We start from the raw sequence: 18,546 nt of genomic DNA on the forward strand, positions 1-18,546 counted from the left end.
TAGAAGTTTAAGACTTAAGGAGTTTGCTTTTAAGTTAAAGAGACCAGCCTAAGTCATAGAAAATAATTTGAGGACACCATTAGATCATGCAGTCAAGTTCTAAGTGATATGTTGTAGCCTGTAAAAAAAAAAATTTGCAAAGGGGCACCTGGGTGGCTCAGTCAGCTAATAAGCTTCTGACTCTTGGTTTCTGCTCGGATCATAATCTCACGGTTCGTGGGTTCTAGCCCTGTATCCGGCTCTGTGCTAACAATGCAGAGCCTGCTTGGGATTCTCTGTCTCCCTTTTTCTCTGCCCCTCTGAGAGTGTTGTTCTCTCTTCTCTCTCTCTCTCAAAAAAAATGCAAAGAATGACCAGTGTCATGAGTAGGAGTATCTTATGGGCAGTATAGTACATGACTCAGAGTTTGGAAAGGAGTAGATATGGATTCAAACTCTAGTTCAAGAGACCAGAAAAAGCAAAGGGGAGGTGGTAGGCATGGTGTTTGTGGAGGAGAGAAGCGGAGGAGTGATAAACCCCGGGATTAATCAAAGAGTATCTTGAGCAAATAGTAGGAATTAAAACTCTGAATGGCATACAAGGTAACAGAAGACCTCTGAAGAGCCAAGCTTAGGACTTAATTCACACTCTTCATTCTATACATGAGGTGATGCATATCAAGAGCTACTTTAAGTCACACTTACTAATTAGAGTCATCTGGTTGGTGTAAGACTCCATCAGCCCTGACTCCTTGGCTAGTGAACTTTGTGGAGTTAGATTAGACCATCAGGACTAGAAAAATTCTTTTGCCTCCTGCATGGTCATGACTTGAATTTTGTAAGTTAATGCCCTTTTTTGATCCATACTTCCTAAAGTGAAAGAAACAAATATTAATTCATAGGTTACTCAAACAAGGGCCTCATCAGCCCCCATTTGGGAGCACCCAGCTGTAAATATAAAGCTTGATTGTTGGGGCACAGACTTAGAACTCAGTTCTGATTTCCAGGGCAAAGTGCTTTCCACTGTATCATAACCACTCGTACTTATTCACTATGATTTCAAACTCTTCCCTGAAGGATCTTCTGTCCATCCCTGCCAGGCTAAATGACTCCGGTTTTCCCCCCTACGGTGCCTGTTTCTTCTTCTCGCTCACTTTTACCAACTCCCTCAAGATCAGTGAAAGGTCATCATCTACTTAAATGCGGCTTCTAGGATTGCTCTCGCTATTGCTCCCTAAGATCTGCTGATCTGCAGTTTTCATCTGATTCTGTTGGACTGTGTTCCTGAATCGTAGAAGTCATTAGATGAGAAAGGTGCATCCCTCCTCCTCTGAGTCCCCTCTGGCTCACGGGCCGCAGGCCCTGCCGCAAGAGACCTTTCTTGATAAAAGCTGGACCTTCGCGTGCATCCTTTGGAGATCCCTGTTTGCCATTCCTTCTGGCGCAGTTTTCACCTTCATTTTTCAGTTCTCCCCACCTGCTGCTCTGTACAGGCAGGTTCTCGATGAGGAGAGAGCAGCAGGGGAGTCTGGTAAATCCTGTACATTAACACACAGACGTGGCTGATTTTAGACAGCTGTGCGGGGGACAGGAGGCAGGCCAGAAACTGCAGATAAAATGCGAAAGCACACAGTATGTGCTGTGATTGAGGTTACAGGGATTTAGTGAAGTTTCTGTATTCTTTTCACCAGCTTTGATTCCTGTCCTTCACCTGTGATTGGGTGTAAATTACTTCGGAGTTCTTTTCCCCACCCTCACCTCCTCCTCCTCCTCCTCTTTCTCTCCCTTCCCTCCATTTCCCTTCACAGCCCTGAGTGGCAGATGAATCAGAATTAGGTGAGGGGGGGAGGGATAATTATCCCATCTTTTTCTTTTTCACCATTTATCACCAGCCCACTTACCTTTAGAACGCGAGATCCTGCTTGCATGTTGTGAAGTGCCCAGCGGGCCCTGAAGAAACATATCCTGCTCATGCTGTCAGCGTTAGAGCCGAGAGAATTAGTGCAGGTCTGGTCATCAAATCAGAGACCCTTGCACTGGACGTGTTAAAATCTGGTCACAAAACAGACTTCTGGGTTCTCCTTTGATCCTATTTGATGCTGTTCAGCACATGGTTTGCAGGACCATGTTCTCTTTTCCTCTGACTTGAAGCTGTTTTTGTCACTCTAGTGAAGCTTCAACTTCTCTTTTACTTGCCTTGTTACTTTCGAATCTTTCATAAATCTCATCCTCCCTATTCAGTTTCTGATCACCTAGGTGTATGTGTCTTTATGAACCACACTTACCCTGTTATGCTTGCTTTTAAACGCCTTATGTACTTATGTCAAAATATGTTGCATAGTTACGATAAATCATAACTGGATGGTGGGGACTTGATTGTGGTTACCTGGTTTCCTAGTGGCAGCATCTGGCTCCTCTGACTTACAGTCCAGATGCTCTCCTGACAGCACCTGTGCCTTTAGACCATAAGGGCAACCTAAGGGGTGCATTCTTTGGGCAGACGAGGTGGCAGATCTGGATGGAAGGATGTCGTGCACATTGGGCTTGGGAAGTGCATATGGGCAAGAAGAGAAGCGACTGGCAGGGAGAGGCACCGTGTTGGTTTAAACAAGCTGTTGGAAGAGCTACCAGGTGAGAAAAGTCAGGGAGAAGCCAGAGGAGCAGGGGCCAAAAGGAACGGAAGTGGGAGAGATAAGAACTAAGAATTCATTGGACAGAAATACATGCAAGATTAAGGAAGCACACAAAGTATAAGCGGGAACATTGCCAGCCCATACCGCCTTTGGGCAAGTTAGAAAAACACGCCAGTTGCTCTGGGGGAGGTGGTCCTGTGTTTGGGTGCACAGCTTGATGAGCAGAAAGCAGAAAGTAGGCTGTATTTTAGCTACTTCTGCATCCTGGTTTGGTGCCCTAGTATACGGTATAGGCTGTGTACTGTGCATGGTGGCTCCATGCGTACTGACCAAGAATACGCTCTGAAGAGTGGTGATGTCACTTTTCGCATGTCTTACCTCTGGGGGAAAAAAGTCTACCTCTGAAACGTTCATGTTATAACATTCCTTTCCATAATGTAGTAGGATTTTCAAAGCTCCTAAATATCCAGACCTCACGTAATCCCCAAGAAGCCCGTGAGTATACTATCTATCCCCACTGTGTAGATGAACAGAGCAGGTCAAGAGATCAAGTTGCTCACAGACGGTACAGGAGATCAGGTAAATGGCAGTCAGGATTATAAATCCAGATCCTCTGATTATAAATCCTGAGTTTTCTGCTCTATCAGTCTACTCGCATTGACAGCACACGGAATAAATGAGGTGGTGCTTGTGAATTGCCATCACCACTCCTCATGCATATGCATAATTAAGCTATGTATATGTGATAATTAAGACAACCGTGCCATCTTGTCTGTACCCGTATAACTGGTGGGTTTCTGCCACCAAGGCAATTTGGAGAAATGAATTTCTGTGCCTCAATTTCCTCATATGTCCACTGCAGCCAGTGATACCTTCCTCATAACTCACTGTTAATAATCATCATCTTTTTAAACTCCACAGGACAGGGCTTCTTTGTTTCCTCCACTACCATATCTCCAAAAACAAGAACAATATTTGGCACAAATAGTTGCTCATACATATTTGTGGAAAGAATTAATGGATTTGAATGTTTACTGCATGCTGGGTGCTGGGCTAAATACTTTACAAGCATTATTTCATTTATTCCTCACCAGATAGCTGCAGGCTGGGTATGAGAACTTCCATTTTATATATGAGGGAATCGGGACCCAGAGAGTGAAGTGACTCATCAGAGGTCACACAGCTAGTAAGAGGCAGGGCTGGGATTCAAGCACAAGATTGACTGATCCTCAAGTTTATTCTCTTAGCTGCTAGGATTTTTACAAGGGTTGCATAAAATTAGGTACTGGACCTAGCACAGCATGGAGCACAGAGATGCTTCATTAATGAGAATCACTTTTCCCATCTAAACCCAAAATTTATGATCACTTTCAAAATGCCGGAAGAATAAATAAATATATAAATGTTTTAGCTGGTAAATAACTGGAAGCCCAATTTCTAAAGCCTGACTAGCCAAACTCTCTCTCCCCATAAGGTTTTCTATGGTAATTTTTTGGGGTACCAATTGATGACTTTTTCTCCTTTAAACACATATTCCTCATTAGCCCTGGCAATGCATTTTCTCACGGGTCTCACAACACGGGAGACAATGGCACTGGCTTCTTTCCAGGGATGTAGAGGAGCAGCCAAAAGTGACTAACATCCCATATGGTGGTAAACACAGTTCTGTCTTTATAATGTATTCATCTCAAGAGGCCTCATGGTAAAGCAATTAATACTGCAATTGGTAAGGTTTTTTTTCCCCATGTATTTGTTGTGAAATAAGCTATATTTCTTCACCTTTTGGAAACAGGAAAAAATGGCACTTAGAAAACATTAAGTAAATAGTTGTAATGAGTTCTAATAAAAACAGTTGCTGGAGCACACCTCCCCTCCCCCACCTTAATATTAAAGACAACTGTGGAACCAGCAACAGAATAGGCACACGGAAGTGACCTCTGTTCAGATAAAGAGAGAGATCCACTTGTCCGAAACTCCATCTACAGAGCTAGCATGGAAAACAAGAACTTTGAAGTAAAAATAAATGCTTGGGTTTGGATCCTGGTTCTGCCATTTCCTAGTTTTGCCCTCCTGGGCGAGGTCTTCTCCCTCTATGCCTTAGCCACCCTCTCTCTCATGAGGGTGATGATTCCTGCTCTGCGTTGGTGAGGACTAACTGATGGAGCAGACCTAGCAGAATGCCTGGCACAATGGGAGCTCCCTGCACCTGTTTCCTTCAGGACTGACGGTGTGGCACGTTGAGAGATAAGATGCAGGAGGTGATTGCAAAGAGAATGCAGAGTCAGGGTGTTGGGCTCACGATAGGAGTGGTGTCATTTTTGCACGCATGGAAATGTAAAACCACAGTTACATATAATCCTAATTGACCAACAGATTGGCTGTTTTGAAGTAGAAGACACAAATGTGTGTGGGACCAGAGTCAAGGGCTGAGAATTGATCCTGATCTGAATCAGCTGGAGAGCTTTTCCCTACTCTGTGCCTCAGTTGCTCCCTGAAAAAACCTCTACCATACACTTGCCGCTTGATAGAATTAGACGAAACTTGTGAATCTGTAGTATCTTCAAATGAGAGAGATAATGTGAGTACAAAAGGAGCTAGAAAGGCGCGCCTGCCCCCCTTCCCACTTTCCTCCTTTTACTACGTAGAGGGCTAAGGCTGGGTTAGTGTTCTCATAAAAATTACTCTTGATGAATGGGTTTGGCTTTTCCTGGAGACACAGAAAACAGGTTTAGTAAGTAGAAAAATACATTCCCTTTATGGACTGAAGAGAAGTTTAAGTCTCATTTATTCAAGTGTTTGTTGAGGTCTACTATATACTATATACATATAAAGCGATCTGTTTGGTATTGCCCAGGAGAGATACAGGTATTTGAAATGCCAGCATGAATTAAACCACATTAAAACTGTTAGGGTGGAAATCATTAGGTGTGTAAAATGCCCTTTGCATTTTACATGCATTGGCAAGTCGTTAAAAAGAGTGGTTGGCAAGAGAGCGTGCCCTACATATTTACCGAACAGCCTCTTTCTCCAGGGGCTTCTCCCCCCATTTAAATAGCTCCCCATCATCTCATCTGTTGGAGGAGGAACAGCCCCTTCTAGAGGGTACAATATGGCGGCTGTTTAATGACCCATAATAAGATAACTTAATAGAAGAAGCCAACAAGACTGTTGTACCCCTTAGACACAGCAAGGGAGGATGGGGCAAGAAGATAGCAGCCGGTTACCTGCAGCAGAATTTGGCCAGTGTGTGGTGGGGAGGATTGTTTTGGTGGACTGTGTCATACGACTTCTAGAGCCCCTACAATTTGATAGGTACTCTGCCTAGCTAACAGGAAGAATAACAACATTTAGGATGAAAGACTAAAACAGGCAGCAACAACAAGACACAAGGCAGAAGTGAGAAAGAGGTGGAGAGTGGGCTCCACAGATGAGTGACCTCCAGGTCTGTCAGTAGGTAACACTCTCTGCAAAGGGGTGTCATAATGATGATGACACCTGACAGGAATCTCTTGAGAAAAGGATTCAAATGTGGAAGTTTTAGTCTGAAAGAAAATAACGTTCCTGTATCCCTGTGTAGGAGTGTCATAAGGAATTAAGAATTCTTTGAATAGAAAATAAGCATTAATTACCAACTACAAAGGACATGGCATTCTCTTAGATGTTGTGAGGAAAGATGGGTGTCCTAGAAAAACCTATGGGAATTTCCTCAGGCAACAGGGAAGACTCTAGTGTGAAAGTATTGGCTATCCTGTCTCATGTTATTTAAATTATTAGCATCATAAACTCTTAGGCACTATGGGAGTTGATATAACCAATACAGCCATCATGTATGGAGCATTTGCTCTGTGCCAACCATTGGAGTAAACCTTTTGTGTAAATTACATAATTTACTTCTCGTGGTTTATGAAATAGATATTATTGCCAGTTTTCAGATTAGAAAATTGAGGATTAGAGAGATTAAGTACTTGCCAAAAATGGCACTAAGTGGCAAATCTCCCTGCTCTTTGTTAGATGGAGTTGAACTCGGGTTGAAGCCCAAGTTCTTAACAGTGATGGATTTTTCACAGCACAGAATGAGCAAGAGGACTGTAGGTTGTATGTGGATGAGCATGTTAAAACTTACTCTTTTCTAGTCCTCATTCAATAGATATAATTAAAGAATTTCCTAGCCACAGGATGGAAGTGGGAAAACCACAAATGAGTATGCAAATAGCAAGTTGGGAAACTGCATGAGGACACATATCCTCATCTGATTCTTGAGCTTCTGTCGTCAGCACCCTCCATTCCTATGCTCTCTGGAATTTTAGCCCCTTTACCCGTTTGGTGATGCCCCATGCCAGATCAATCCCATTGTTGACTTTCTCTGTTGCTGTTCCTTGGATGCCTAACTGTACAGGGAGAAAAAAGCATAACCCTACTATTTGGCCACATCACTGCATATTTATCATTCCCAGCCCCAATTTGATTCTCTCTATTGGTCAGCAATTCTGTTCTCTACCCTGCAGTGGCTATACTAAATCTTTACCATGTTTCTCAATCCAATTCCATCTGAACATCCCTCTCACTAGATGATCCAAGCTTCCTCCTTTACCAATAAAATACCTCATTAGAGTTTCTTACATATAAGTAAACTGAGGCACAGAAAGGTTAAGTAACTTCCCCAGAGTCTCACTACTAATAATGGTAGAGCTGGGATTCAAACCTTGTCAATCTGGCTATAGACTTTGCCCTATTAATCACTATGCCATATTGCCTCTCTGGTCATACATTTTGAATGAGTTAATAAATGAATGGATGGGTTAAAGACTAGAACTTGAAACTTGGGGTGCTCCTGACCCATGTCTGCTCTGCTTATACTTCTGAAGCTAGTGAGAAAGTTAACTCCTATATCAGGACCCACAAAATGAAGGCTGCCCCAGTGGCCTAGCGCAGGTCACAAAAGTAAACCTAAGTCAGCCTGCACTTATGGGAAACACCTGTCAGAGAAACCTAGCCTACACCAATCCCTATCTTCCAACTCCTCTTCAGCTAGTTTGCCTTACCCTAGAAAATAGGACCTGCTAGCCTTATAAGGAAATCATCTACCTCATAGCCCTTCTACCTCCAATGCTCTGTTTCTGCATTGCCTCTTCTAACATTTTATAAAACTCACTCTTGCACAAAATCCACTGGAAAGAGTGTTGCACTGCTTGTGAGGCACTGTACTCCCTAATCCACAGACTGTTTTCCCTTGCATAAAGGACGTCTAACTCCTTACTAAGTTGTTTTAACTTTGTCATTTGACAGTAGACAAATCCACATGCCTTAGGACTTGGTTTTACTTGGTCGATTCCTTTCCCAGGGACCACAGGAACTTCCTCCATGACTTAATTTCCCTTTGCCTCAGCATCCTATATGGCCAGAATAGTTGATCCACCAACCCTTCCCTTGTCCCAGCTAGCTCTTCTCCTATATTCCCTTTTGTACTGAAGAACAATTTCCCAGATAAGAATCCAGGAATAGTCTAGAATGCATCCCATACTCCCCCAAAACTTTATCTCTTGAATCTCTTTCTCTAATTTTCTATTGTCACTTCCTTAATTCTTTCACATAGCACATTTTTGGGATTAAGAATTCAGTGAGAAACAAGACAGACAAGGATCCTATCCTCAAATTCCCATTGGAAGGGAGGATACAGACTCTTAACAGAGATCCAGAATGTGATAAGTGAAGAGAATCAAGTATAAATGGGAAGAGCAAACCTGAGGTTGCGGGGACATAGTGGGATGACCTGATGGTATAGAAAGCTTTTGTGAAGTGGGTGCTCATGAATTTATTATGAAACCGGAGATCCTAATTGGGTGATTTTTTTTTTATCCTATAACTTTTGTCTGCTTAGGACAAGTCAAGGAAAAGGTGGATGGGTGACTTTCTTCATTACCTCTTATACAGGTCACTGCAAAAGCTTGCTAAGTGGTTGGTCCCCTTACCTTCAGTACCCACCTGTCTACAACTCCATATTGATGCCAGAATAGTCTCTATAAAATGAAGGTGTGTTATATTGTTGCTCTGACTAGATTATCTCTAATACCCTTGTTGCCTACAGCAGTGGTTCTCAAACTTTATCAAAATCACCTGGAGAGCTTACCAGAGGGTTATTCCTTCCCTCATTCTCATCAACTAGCTACTCCCAGTTTCTGATGCAGTAGGTGGGGGTGGGGCAGAGAATTTGCATTTCTAGCAAGTTTCCAGTCGATGCTGATGGTCTGGAGACCACACTTTGAAAACCATTGGCCTAAAGAACAATGTGTGCTTCAAACTCCTTCATAAACTAAACTATTTCCAATTTCACTTTTCTACCCTCTCATGAAGCATTTATATAAACAGAGCTCTAGCCAATCAAACTACCTGCAGCATTTTCAACATGCCAAGTACCTTCTCATCTGTTACGTCTGCTCATGCTCTTTTCTTTGCCTTGAATACTCTTCCTTTCTCTCCACAATGACATCCTGTTCCTTTGAGTCCCTGCCCAAACACAACTGCCTCTTACAATCCTTCCCTCATCCCACAATTTGGGAAAAATTAGTTACTGCTTCCTCTGAGCTCCCATAGCACTGTCTTTATACCTCTTGATTTCTCACAGCATAACATAAATCTTTGTCCCTTGCTTGGAGGAACTATGGTTTGTTCATCTCTGTACCCCAGTGACAAGCACAGGGTGTGGCACGTAACAGATGCTTATTGACAAATGACTAGTTAGGTTCCTGGATGCTGAGGGTGGCCAGAGAAGGCCCCTCAGGGCAGAGTAGGAAGGAGTAGGAGTAGGAAGAATACCTGATAATGTGCCAGCATTAAGTCTTGCTGGACAGGAGCCCATGGGGCAGAAAGTGAAAATCCCTCACAAGAGCCCCCCAGCTACCCCATCCACCAACCTAGACCAATTTAAGAGGAGAGATCTGTTAATTCTGCAGAAAGGGACAGTGTTCCACATCCTGTCTTCTCTTGAATTGCCTGGTAGTTTTAGAAACCAGGGAAGCATTGCCAGTAAAAGTGTAGCTAAATAACCTGGTGAACGTTTCCAAGCCTAAGGCTCAGAAGAAATGAGTTCCCTTATACCCTAGAAGGGGCCTGGAGAGCCATTAACAAAATGATCTCACCCGAATCCTTCCCTCCCCCAAACCAGCATATTGTGAGCCCTGAGCCCCCAGTGATGACAGACCCAGGGTCAGCAGGAAAGGTCTCCGCCTCCAAGAAACTTAAAATGCTTCCAAAACATGACATTAGCATGTGAAGGAGACAGAGATGCTTTGTTTGTTGACATTGATATTTTGTGATTTTCAACCCTTGTTTCAGTTCCACAAGGCATTAGGATTTTTAAAAAGACTTCTGTTTCTGATTTATGTTGCTTAAGAAAGGACTGGATGTTGTAAGATCAAGCTGTTGGGCTTCAGCATTTCTGACACAGGGTGGTCACAGCCCAGCCACCTGATACCTTTAGATCTAAATGGGAGCTGCTTGTGTGGCTGGGAGTGGCTTCCTTCCTCACCCCACAAAAGAGGTGCTGTGCTTGGGATTACCTACTGGTTGATTCAATGGCCTCATGTGAACTTCACTCAAAAGTTGTTCTCTGTGGCTCCAAGCAGGATCTTACCCAGTGCCTAGTGGTCTAGTATATTTCCAATGTCTGTATATTTATAATTTGTGAGGAATGGCTTGTATTCGCCCACAGTGAGGGCTTTCTGTGGGGATTACCACAGTTTTCTGTCTTTGGGTGGGCTTTAGAGAAATAGTCACTTTTGGCACCCATTTCCTCATAATACTAGGGTGAAATATCTACAAATCAAGAAGGAGAGGAGGTTTTGTACTAAGCGCCTTTTTGCCTCCTTCTGAGTCTTTTTAGTTCTAACTAGTGAGGGGGGAGGAGCAGAATAGAAAGAAGAAAAAAGAAAACAACACTCTACAACTAAGACATGAACAAAAAGCAAAACTGAGGAGGAGGAGACAAGCCCTAATTCCCAGGAAACAGGACAAAAAGAGAGGAGATCCAGAGAAGGCAAGGGAGAAAGGAGGACATTGGGGAGCAGACCGAAGATGTAGCTTCAGAAATTGGAAGTGATTTTGCAGGAAACCAGCAGCTGGTACAACAGGTATGCTGGGAGTGTGGGGTGAAGGGTACCAGGCGCCCATTTGCTGAGCGTTTGTGTCTCAGGCTCCTTGTTACCATTTTGCTCATTACCTCGTGAACTCCCCACCAGAACTCTGTAAGACATTAATGTCCAAGCCTGGCTCAGGGAAGTTAAATCCCTTGCTTAGTGTCACTCAGTAAGTAGCAGAAATGGAATTTAAGCCCAGATATGTTTTGACCCCAAAGCCCATTCTTAAGATGACCAAATCTGAAGCATCATCTTTTTACTGGCTCAGAACATTCAGCAGTCAGGTTTGGATGCCTGTTAACCTGACAGTGGGTGTTAAGAGAGGGTTCTGGACATATTTTACTGCCTAAGGACTCTGCTCGAGATTAAAAGATACTCAGGTGCTCCTGGTTATCTGGCTTTAAGCCCTACCCTGGGCTCACTTGCCTCATCAATGAAACTGCTTGCGTCTGCAATGCTAAAAAGCCCTTAAAGAATGAGGAACTTTCTAGCAGCAACCAAGTAACCACCTGAGGTTAGGATTCCACCCCTCCACCTCCACTTTGCCTCAGTCATTTTCATTTTTAGCCATTTGCCAAACTCAGTTCTCTGCTGCTGCTACTCCTGGAATGGATTCTTTCTAACTCCCCTTTTCTACTTCTATGTCAAGCCAAGCCCTCTCAGTCTTTTGCTAAACCCTCGATTAGCCTTGTAAACGTCCCCCTGCCTGTGGCCTCTCTATTACTCACAGATTTTCTGCCAGATTAATCTTCCCTAAACACAATGTTGGTTTTTCTATATGTTGACTAAATAGCACCTCACTGATCACAGAATGAAACCCCACTGCCTTTATCCAGCCGTCCATTGGGTCCCACAGAGACTCCTCCTACCTTACTTTTTAGACGCCATACCCAACATTCTGTATCCCAGGACATACCCATAACTTTCCCTACTCTGTGCCTACATCCCCACAATTCCCTGTGCTTGGCAGTCATTTTGTCTTCAACCCAAATGTCCAAATCTATCTGTAACTCGAAGTCTGGCTCAAGTGCCAGTTACCACAAAAACCTTCTGCCTGAAGTGATTATCTCCCACCACTGAATTCCTATACACCGTATTGAAAACTCTTTTAAAGACCTTTACATTTTAAAATTTGTGTTAGAAATATTTAGGTAATAATACTTGTATCATATATTCTTCCAGGAATTTGTTTCACAGAATTATGACCAGTTGACATGTTGCTTTGCACATTTCCTCCCTACTTCTGAGATAACGGTAAAACATTAATTAGAGTTAATGGCTAAAAGAAGTACATATGTTCTGGGCACCAGGGTGGCTCTGTCGGTTGAGCGCCAGACTCTGGATTTCGGCTCAGGTCACGATCTCCCAGTTCGTGTGTTCAAGACCTGTGTTGGAGTCTGTGCTGACAGTGTGGAGCCTGCTTGGGATTCTCTTTCCCTCTCTCTCTCTGTCCCTGCTCATTCTCTCTCTCTCTCTCTCTCTCTCAAAATAAATAATAAGTTTTAAAAAGTATATATATCCGAAAACAAGTGTGTAAAGCATAAACGCTGGAATATAACAGGGACTCCACAAATATTTCAATAAATGAATGAATAAATAAGCAAATTAAAATTTCTTGAGAGCTTAGCCTTAAAAACAAACAAACAAAAACCTTGAGTTACTCATAACCATTACCGCTTCATACACTTCCTGGGCTCAGTTATGAGAATTTCGGAATTCTGTAAGGCCAAACAGTCTTCCGGTTGTCTGGAGATACCTTTTTGTGTATTCTATCTCAGACCCATGATGGCCTTGCTTTCTCCACAATGAGTCCCCACCTGGCTTGCACTAAAGGCAACTAGGAAAACAAAAACAATTTGGGTGGTTATGAAATTCTTAGGTCATATTTTCTATTTAGAATTCATATTATTTCACTGTATTTTCTATATTTAAAGTTGCTAGAAATAAGTGAGAGGTCAACATAATTTTTTAATTCTCTTTTTCATAACTGGATATCCAAGGACTTTTTATCTTTGGAGTTCAGCTTCATCAATACTTTCTCAGACTTTCTTAGGAAAGGGTAGGTCTTTTTTATCTGCGGCTTCAAATCTTTAATCCAGGATTGTTTTCTTCTGTTAGATCTTTGACTATTTTTGTTCCATTTTTTTTTTCTGCTTTCTTTTTCAGGAATACCAACTATAGGTGTGTCAGATGTCCTTTGCCTGACGTCTGTCATTTTCCTACAGTCATGTTAGGATCTTTGTTCTTTCTTATCTCGTCTTATTTCCAGCCTCTCTACTGTATCTCTGTCTCTGTTTTCAGCTGTGTTTATTTTCTATTTGTGCTTTTAATAAAGCTTTCATTTGCCATGCTTTTATTTTTCCTTTGCATTTCTTTCTGGAGTTCTGCCAACTCTTTTTACCTCCTATATTCCCAGTAATAATCGCCTATTTGAAATCCTGTATCTCTTCTTTGAGTTCTTTCTACAGCTCTCTGTGAAATTTGCACACCTATTGAGATTGATTTGTCTGAACCCTCCCTTTTTTATTGGGTTGTTCTTTTCTGTTAAATGTTTTTTTTTTAATCTAGTTTTTTGTTTTGTGGGGTTTTGGTTTTGTTTGATTTGCTTGCTTTGGTTTTGTAACTTTTATGCATAGACCGCCAGATGATGCCTTTTTGATTATTGGTTATCCTTGACTTAGACCACTAGTTTCAGAAGAATATTTCAGAATGGAGTGAAAGCTATGAAGTTGAAGCATTCCACAGGTGTTGGTTGAGCTTTGTTGTGTCCAACACATTTTCACAAAATCCGTGTTGTGTTTACCTTAAACTCATGCACTGGACTTCTATTTTTGTCATTCAGAAAGCTGGTGTGGTTCTCAGCAAAACCTTTACATCAGAGGTTGTCATAGTCATGATCTGAGGACTACTGCCTCCTGTCCATCTCACCCTGTCCTTCTGACCATCTCTATCAACTCAGCGGTTGATACCATAGCAAGAGCCACTCACCTTTGGTTCCTCTTCAGATCCCCGTGCCTGCAGATCTGTAGGGACATAATATGCTTTTTTTTATGTCGTGCCTGTACCCCTAGATCTCATTTCAAACAAGATAACTTTTCAACAGATCTTAAGGGCAATGGCTCTTGTTCTTGGTAAAATCTGCCTCCCACTTCAGTTCTGAGGATTTCACACTATTGGCCAGCTATGTTTCATAGTTGGCACAGCATTGCCATTTCCAAATAAATGGATTTTTTTTCTTTAATAGTTTTTTTTTTATGTGTAGTATTTGAGAGAATAAAGTGTAAATACCTTTATATCTTCGAGCAAAGGTCTGGATAGTATGTTTTGAAAGGTCAAATCAGATGAAAAGAAAGCCATGTGTGGCTAATAGAAAATATTCTATGGATTAGATAACATCAGGGGTGCTTGAGTGGCTCATTCAGTTGAGCGTTCAACTCTTGATTCTGGCTCAGGTCATGATCCCAGTGTTGTGAGATCAAGCCCCAAGCTCCAAGCTGAACATGGAAACTGCTTAAGATTCTTTCTCTCTCTCTCTCTCTCTCTCTCTCTCTCCCTCCCTCCCTCCCTCCCTCCCTCCCTCCCTCTGTCCCTCTTCCCAGTTCATGCTCTCTCTCTCTCTAAAATAAATTTTATTAAAAAAAATTTTTTAATCTTTATTTTTGAGAGAGAGAGAGACAGAGTACAAGTAGGGAAGGGGCAGAGAGAGAGAGGGAGACACAGAATTTGAAGCAGGCTCAAATTCTGTCAGCACAGAGCCTGACTGGGAGCCTAAACTCACGAAAATGCATTCATGACCTGAGCCGAAGTTGGATGCTTAACCGAGTGAACCACCAAGGCGACCCTCTAAAATAAATTTTATTTTTTTATTTTTTTATTTTTTTACATTCCATTATTTATTTATTTATTATATATATATTTTTATTTTTTAATATATGAAATTTACTGTCAAATTGGTTTCCATACAACACCCAGTGCTCATCCCAAAAGGTGCCCTCCTCAATACCCATCACCCACCCTGCCCTCCCTCCCACCCCCCATCAACCCTCAGTTTGTTCTCAGTTTTTAACAGTCTCTTATGCTTTGGCTCTCTCCCACTCTAACCTCTTTTTTTTTTTTTTTTTCCTTCCCCTCCCCCATGGGTTTCTGTTACGTTTCTCAGGATCTACATAAGAGTGAAACCATATGGTATCTGTCTTTCTCTGTATGGCTTTAAAATAAATTTTAAAAGAAGATAATATCCAAGTAATAGGTATTTGTTGCCATTATGAGTTGGCTGTGTAATTCTTTGGAACCCTTCTCAGATGGAATAATGGATGTGGAACAACTTTAAGAATATAAGACTGTATTTAAGTACAAGGCGGTAATGTTCACTATAGAACAGAATTTATATGAATCTGAGACATCCTAAGAAATGTACTGGCTGGAATACCCAAAGTTCTTTTTTATTTATTTTGTTTCAAATATTTGTACTTACTTTAAAAGGAAAATATGTTAGTGTTCTTTAATCAAGGGAAGATATTAACTATTGCAGAAATAAGAGTTAAGGACTTGTTGCTTTAAAATATTGTAGTCAGACTGCATAGCAGAGCAACATCCTTATAAGTAATCAGTTAATTGTCAGGTTCATGGACACTGTGGGTGAATGCTTGACCATGTACCAGTGAAGCCTTTTTGTGTGTCTATACTATTTGTCAGCTCCCTGCTTGGTTTACAGAGGGTGCTAACTATGTAGCACATATGCTTCTCTCCTTTCTTGCTGAGTCCATGATTGAATACTAATTCACCTTTGAACACATTACAGTGAGATCACACATGGCCTCGGGATCTTTCCCAAAATAAAACTTAAAGCATCTACCATAAATGTATTTACAATGGCACAACAAAAGCAATATGCTTGCCAACCCCATTTAACTCACCACTGGACTTCTTGATTTGATGATATTTCCAAACTAATGATGGACAGGCAGAAATATAAAACTATGCCAAGATAATGAGATTTCCTGTCAGAAAACACTCTATTTGCTTATTTTCCATGCTGTTTAGGTACTATGACTGACATTCAGTTTAACGTTTATTGATGTCTTTTCTGGATACTGTTATGAACCCGGGTAAGGAGATGACTCAAGTGTGGGCATTGTTTTCAAGGAGTAAGCCAATTAGTCCATAAAATATTTGTTGAACACTTGCTCTGATAGACACAATGCTTGGTACTAGGGTTATAGCAGTGAGAAAAATGGACACTGACCTTGCCCTCATGTGACATATAGTCTAGAAGGGAAGGCGAGAATTCAAAACATAATGGTTAACTAATTACAAGTACATAAGGTGCTTAGAAATGGTAGACAGGCCCTACTATTAGCATTTGATGGAAGCTCTGAGTTTGTTGTGGGTGGATGGGTTTGTCATCTAGTAATAGAAATAATCACAGAAGTAAACAAATAGAACTTGGTATGACACACATGACAGAAGAGTTATGTCAAGGAACAGAAGTCATGCCAAAGACTTAATGATTAATTCTGTCTTATAGAGTTTGGGAAATAAACATAGGGGACACCTAGTGGAGATTTTATTGAATGAATAGGCTCTCAGTGGGCAGGTTAAGAGAGAGTAAGGCTTTCCAGACAGAGCAAATAGCTGGATTTCAAAAAACGAAGGACCACAGCCTAGTATTTGCAGACAACTGTCAGTGATTCTGAATGGCAAGCAATAGCCTTTAAGATAATAAAGGTCCTTGGGGTGCCTGGGTGGCTCAGTCAGTTCAACATCTGACTTCAGCCCAGGTCATGATCTCACGGTTCATGGGTTCAAGTGCCGCATTGGGCTCTGTGCTGGCAGCTCAGAGCCTGGAGCCTGCTTCGGATTCTGGGTCTCCCTCTCTCTCTGCCCCTCCCCTCCTCGCTCACTCTCTCTCAAAAATAAATACACATTAAAAAAAATTTTTTTTAAAGATAATAAAGTTCCTTTAAAGACACCTCAATAAACTTAAGCTTTATTTTTTATGCACTGATGAGCCTAACGTTGACATGGTCCCACTTATTACAGAAAGATCATTTGGCGGCAGTCTTAAAACTTTTTTTTTTTAACGTTTATTTATTTTTGAGACAGAGACAGAGCATGAACGGGGGAGGGTCAGAGAGAGAGGGAGACACAGAATCGGAAGCAGGCTCCAGGCTCTGAGCCATCAGCCCAGAGCCCTACGCAGGGCTCGAATTCACAGACCATGAGATCATGACCTGAGGCGAAGTCGGACGCTCAACCGACTGAGCCACCCAGGCGCCCCCATTTGGGGGCAGTCTTAAGGATGGATTGGTGAATGAAATAAAGCCTGGAGATAAGGAAATCAATGATAAAGTTGAAATGCCAAAAATCTAAATACCTAATCCAATTTACACTTTTGGTCTTCAGCTTACTTGGTTTTCTTCCTGTGATAATGAAGAAGGAAAGGAGAGAATGCAGCTGAGAAATATTTAGGAGGCATAGTTCCCAGGACTTGTAATTGCTGGGTCATAATCCCTGAGAAAAAGGTTGGGGTGGCTGAGCATATGAAGCTTTCACTAAGATACAGATTATAGGAGATTTGGTTAAAATTCATGAGTTCTGTCTTGGATGTATGAAATTTAGAGGACTGTGAACATTCAGTAAATGTCCGATGGGGTGGAGGATATGTGTCTAAATTCAGAAGAGTGGTCAATTTGGAGATGTGGGTTGGAGCATTGTTAGCATATTATGATGGTTAAAACCATGAGGATAAATGAAATTACTCAGGAAGAGCATGTATGGTGGAAATAGAAGTCTGAGAAGAGAATCCTGGGAAGCATCAGCATTTAAGTAGAAGTTTTATAGAATAATAGAAATCAGGAAAGCAGGCTGCAAAGGGATAGTCAGAAATATAAGAGGAAAATCAAGAGACTCATGTCCCAAAAGTCAAGGTAAATGAAGTTTAAAGAAGGTGGTTTCTGCAATGTAGAGAAATAAAAGTAGGGACAGAAATTTGTTAGGTTTGGCATTTAGAAAGTCACTGTTGACATTTGGTGAAAAGAGCTTCAACAGAGATGAAATGGATGAAGAAGCCAGGTTACAATTGATAAAAATGAGAAAACTAAAACATACAGAGCACTCTTTCAATTGTATAGGGGAAGGGAGAGTTAGGAAAATAACTAGAAAGAGAGTTTCTTCATAGAATGAGAGAAGGTTGACTCCTAGGAACCAGTGGAGGAGACGGAAGTGGGAGACTATAGGACCAGAAGTCAAGTGAAGGAACTGGCCTTCATCTTAGTTTGGAGGTCTCTAGAAACATGTTGTGAGACAAGAAGGCAAGCACAACTAGTTTCTTTGGGAAGCACAGAAAATACTTGTAGGGGAGTGGGAAAGTGGGACAGGGGAGGATGACAGCCTATAAAGGATAAACTCAAGCCAGCTACCACTAGGTGACTAGAGCTTAACCCTATAGGGAAAGTCTGGCAAACTGTAAAATGTATGCCTCAGAGTTTTCTCATCCAAGGGGTGGGGAAGCTAGGCTATTTTACCCCTGCTACCATCAGACATTAATTGAGGGCTGCTTCTGAGACTCATTTTTTGTTTGTTTGTTTTGAAATGAATATATATTGCTTTATTATAATAAAAACAATGTTATTTGAGAATGAAAGTAAAGGGCCTGTCTCTACTAAGTATTATGGAAACAAATGTATGAACTAAAGGTTAGTGTCCAATTTTCCCCACATAACAATATGTGCTTTCAGAGTACTTGGGTGGCTCAGTCTGTTAAGAGTCCAACTTCTGCTCAGGTCATGATCTCATGGTGTG

At 41.7% G+C, this 18,546-nt stretch overlaps 1 protein-coding gene across 4 annotated transcripts in view; it reads left to right on the plus strand.

The window, feature by feature from the left end:
- The window catches only part of PLPPR1 (phospholipid phosphatase related 1), a 327,234-nt gene that overhangs the window by 159,969 nt on the left and 148,719 nt on the right, over window positions 1-18,546 (plus strand). The window lies entirely within an intron of this gene.

The sequence above is a fragment of the Panthera onca genome, chromosome D4 (assembly GCF_046562875.1).
Source record: "Panthera onca isolate mPanOnc1 chromosome D4, mPanOnc1 haplotype 2, whole genome shotgun sequence".
In the NCBI taxonomy this organism is placed as follows: Eukaryota; Metazoa; Chordata; class Mammalia; order Carnivora; family Felidae; genus Panthera; species Panthera onca.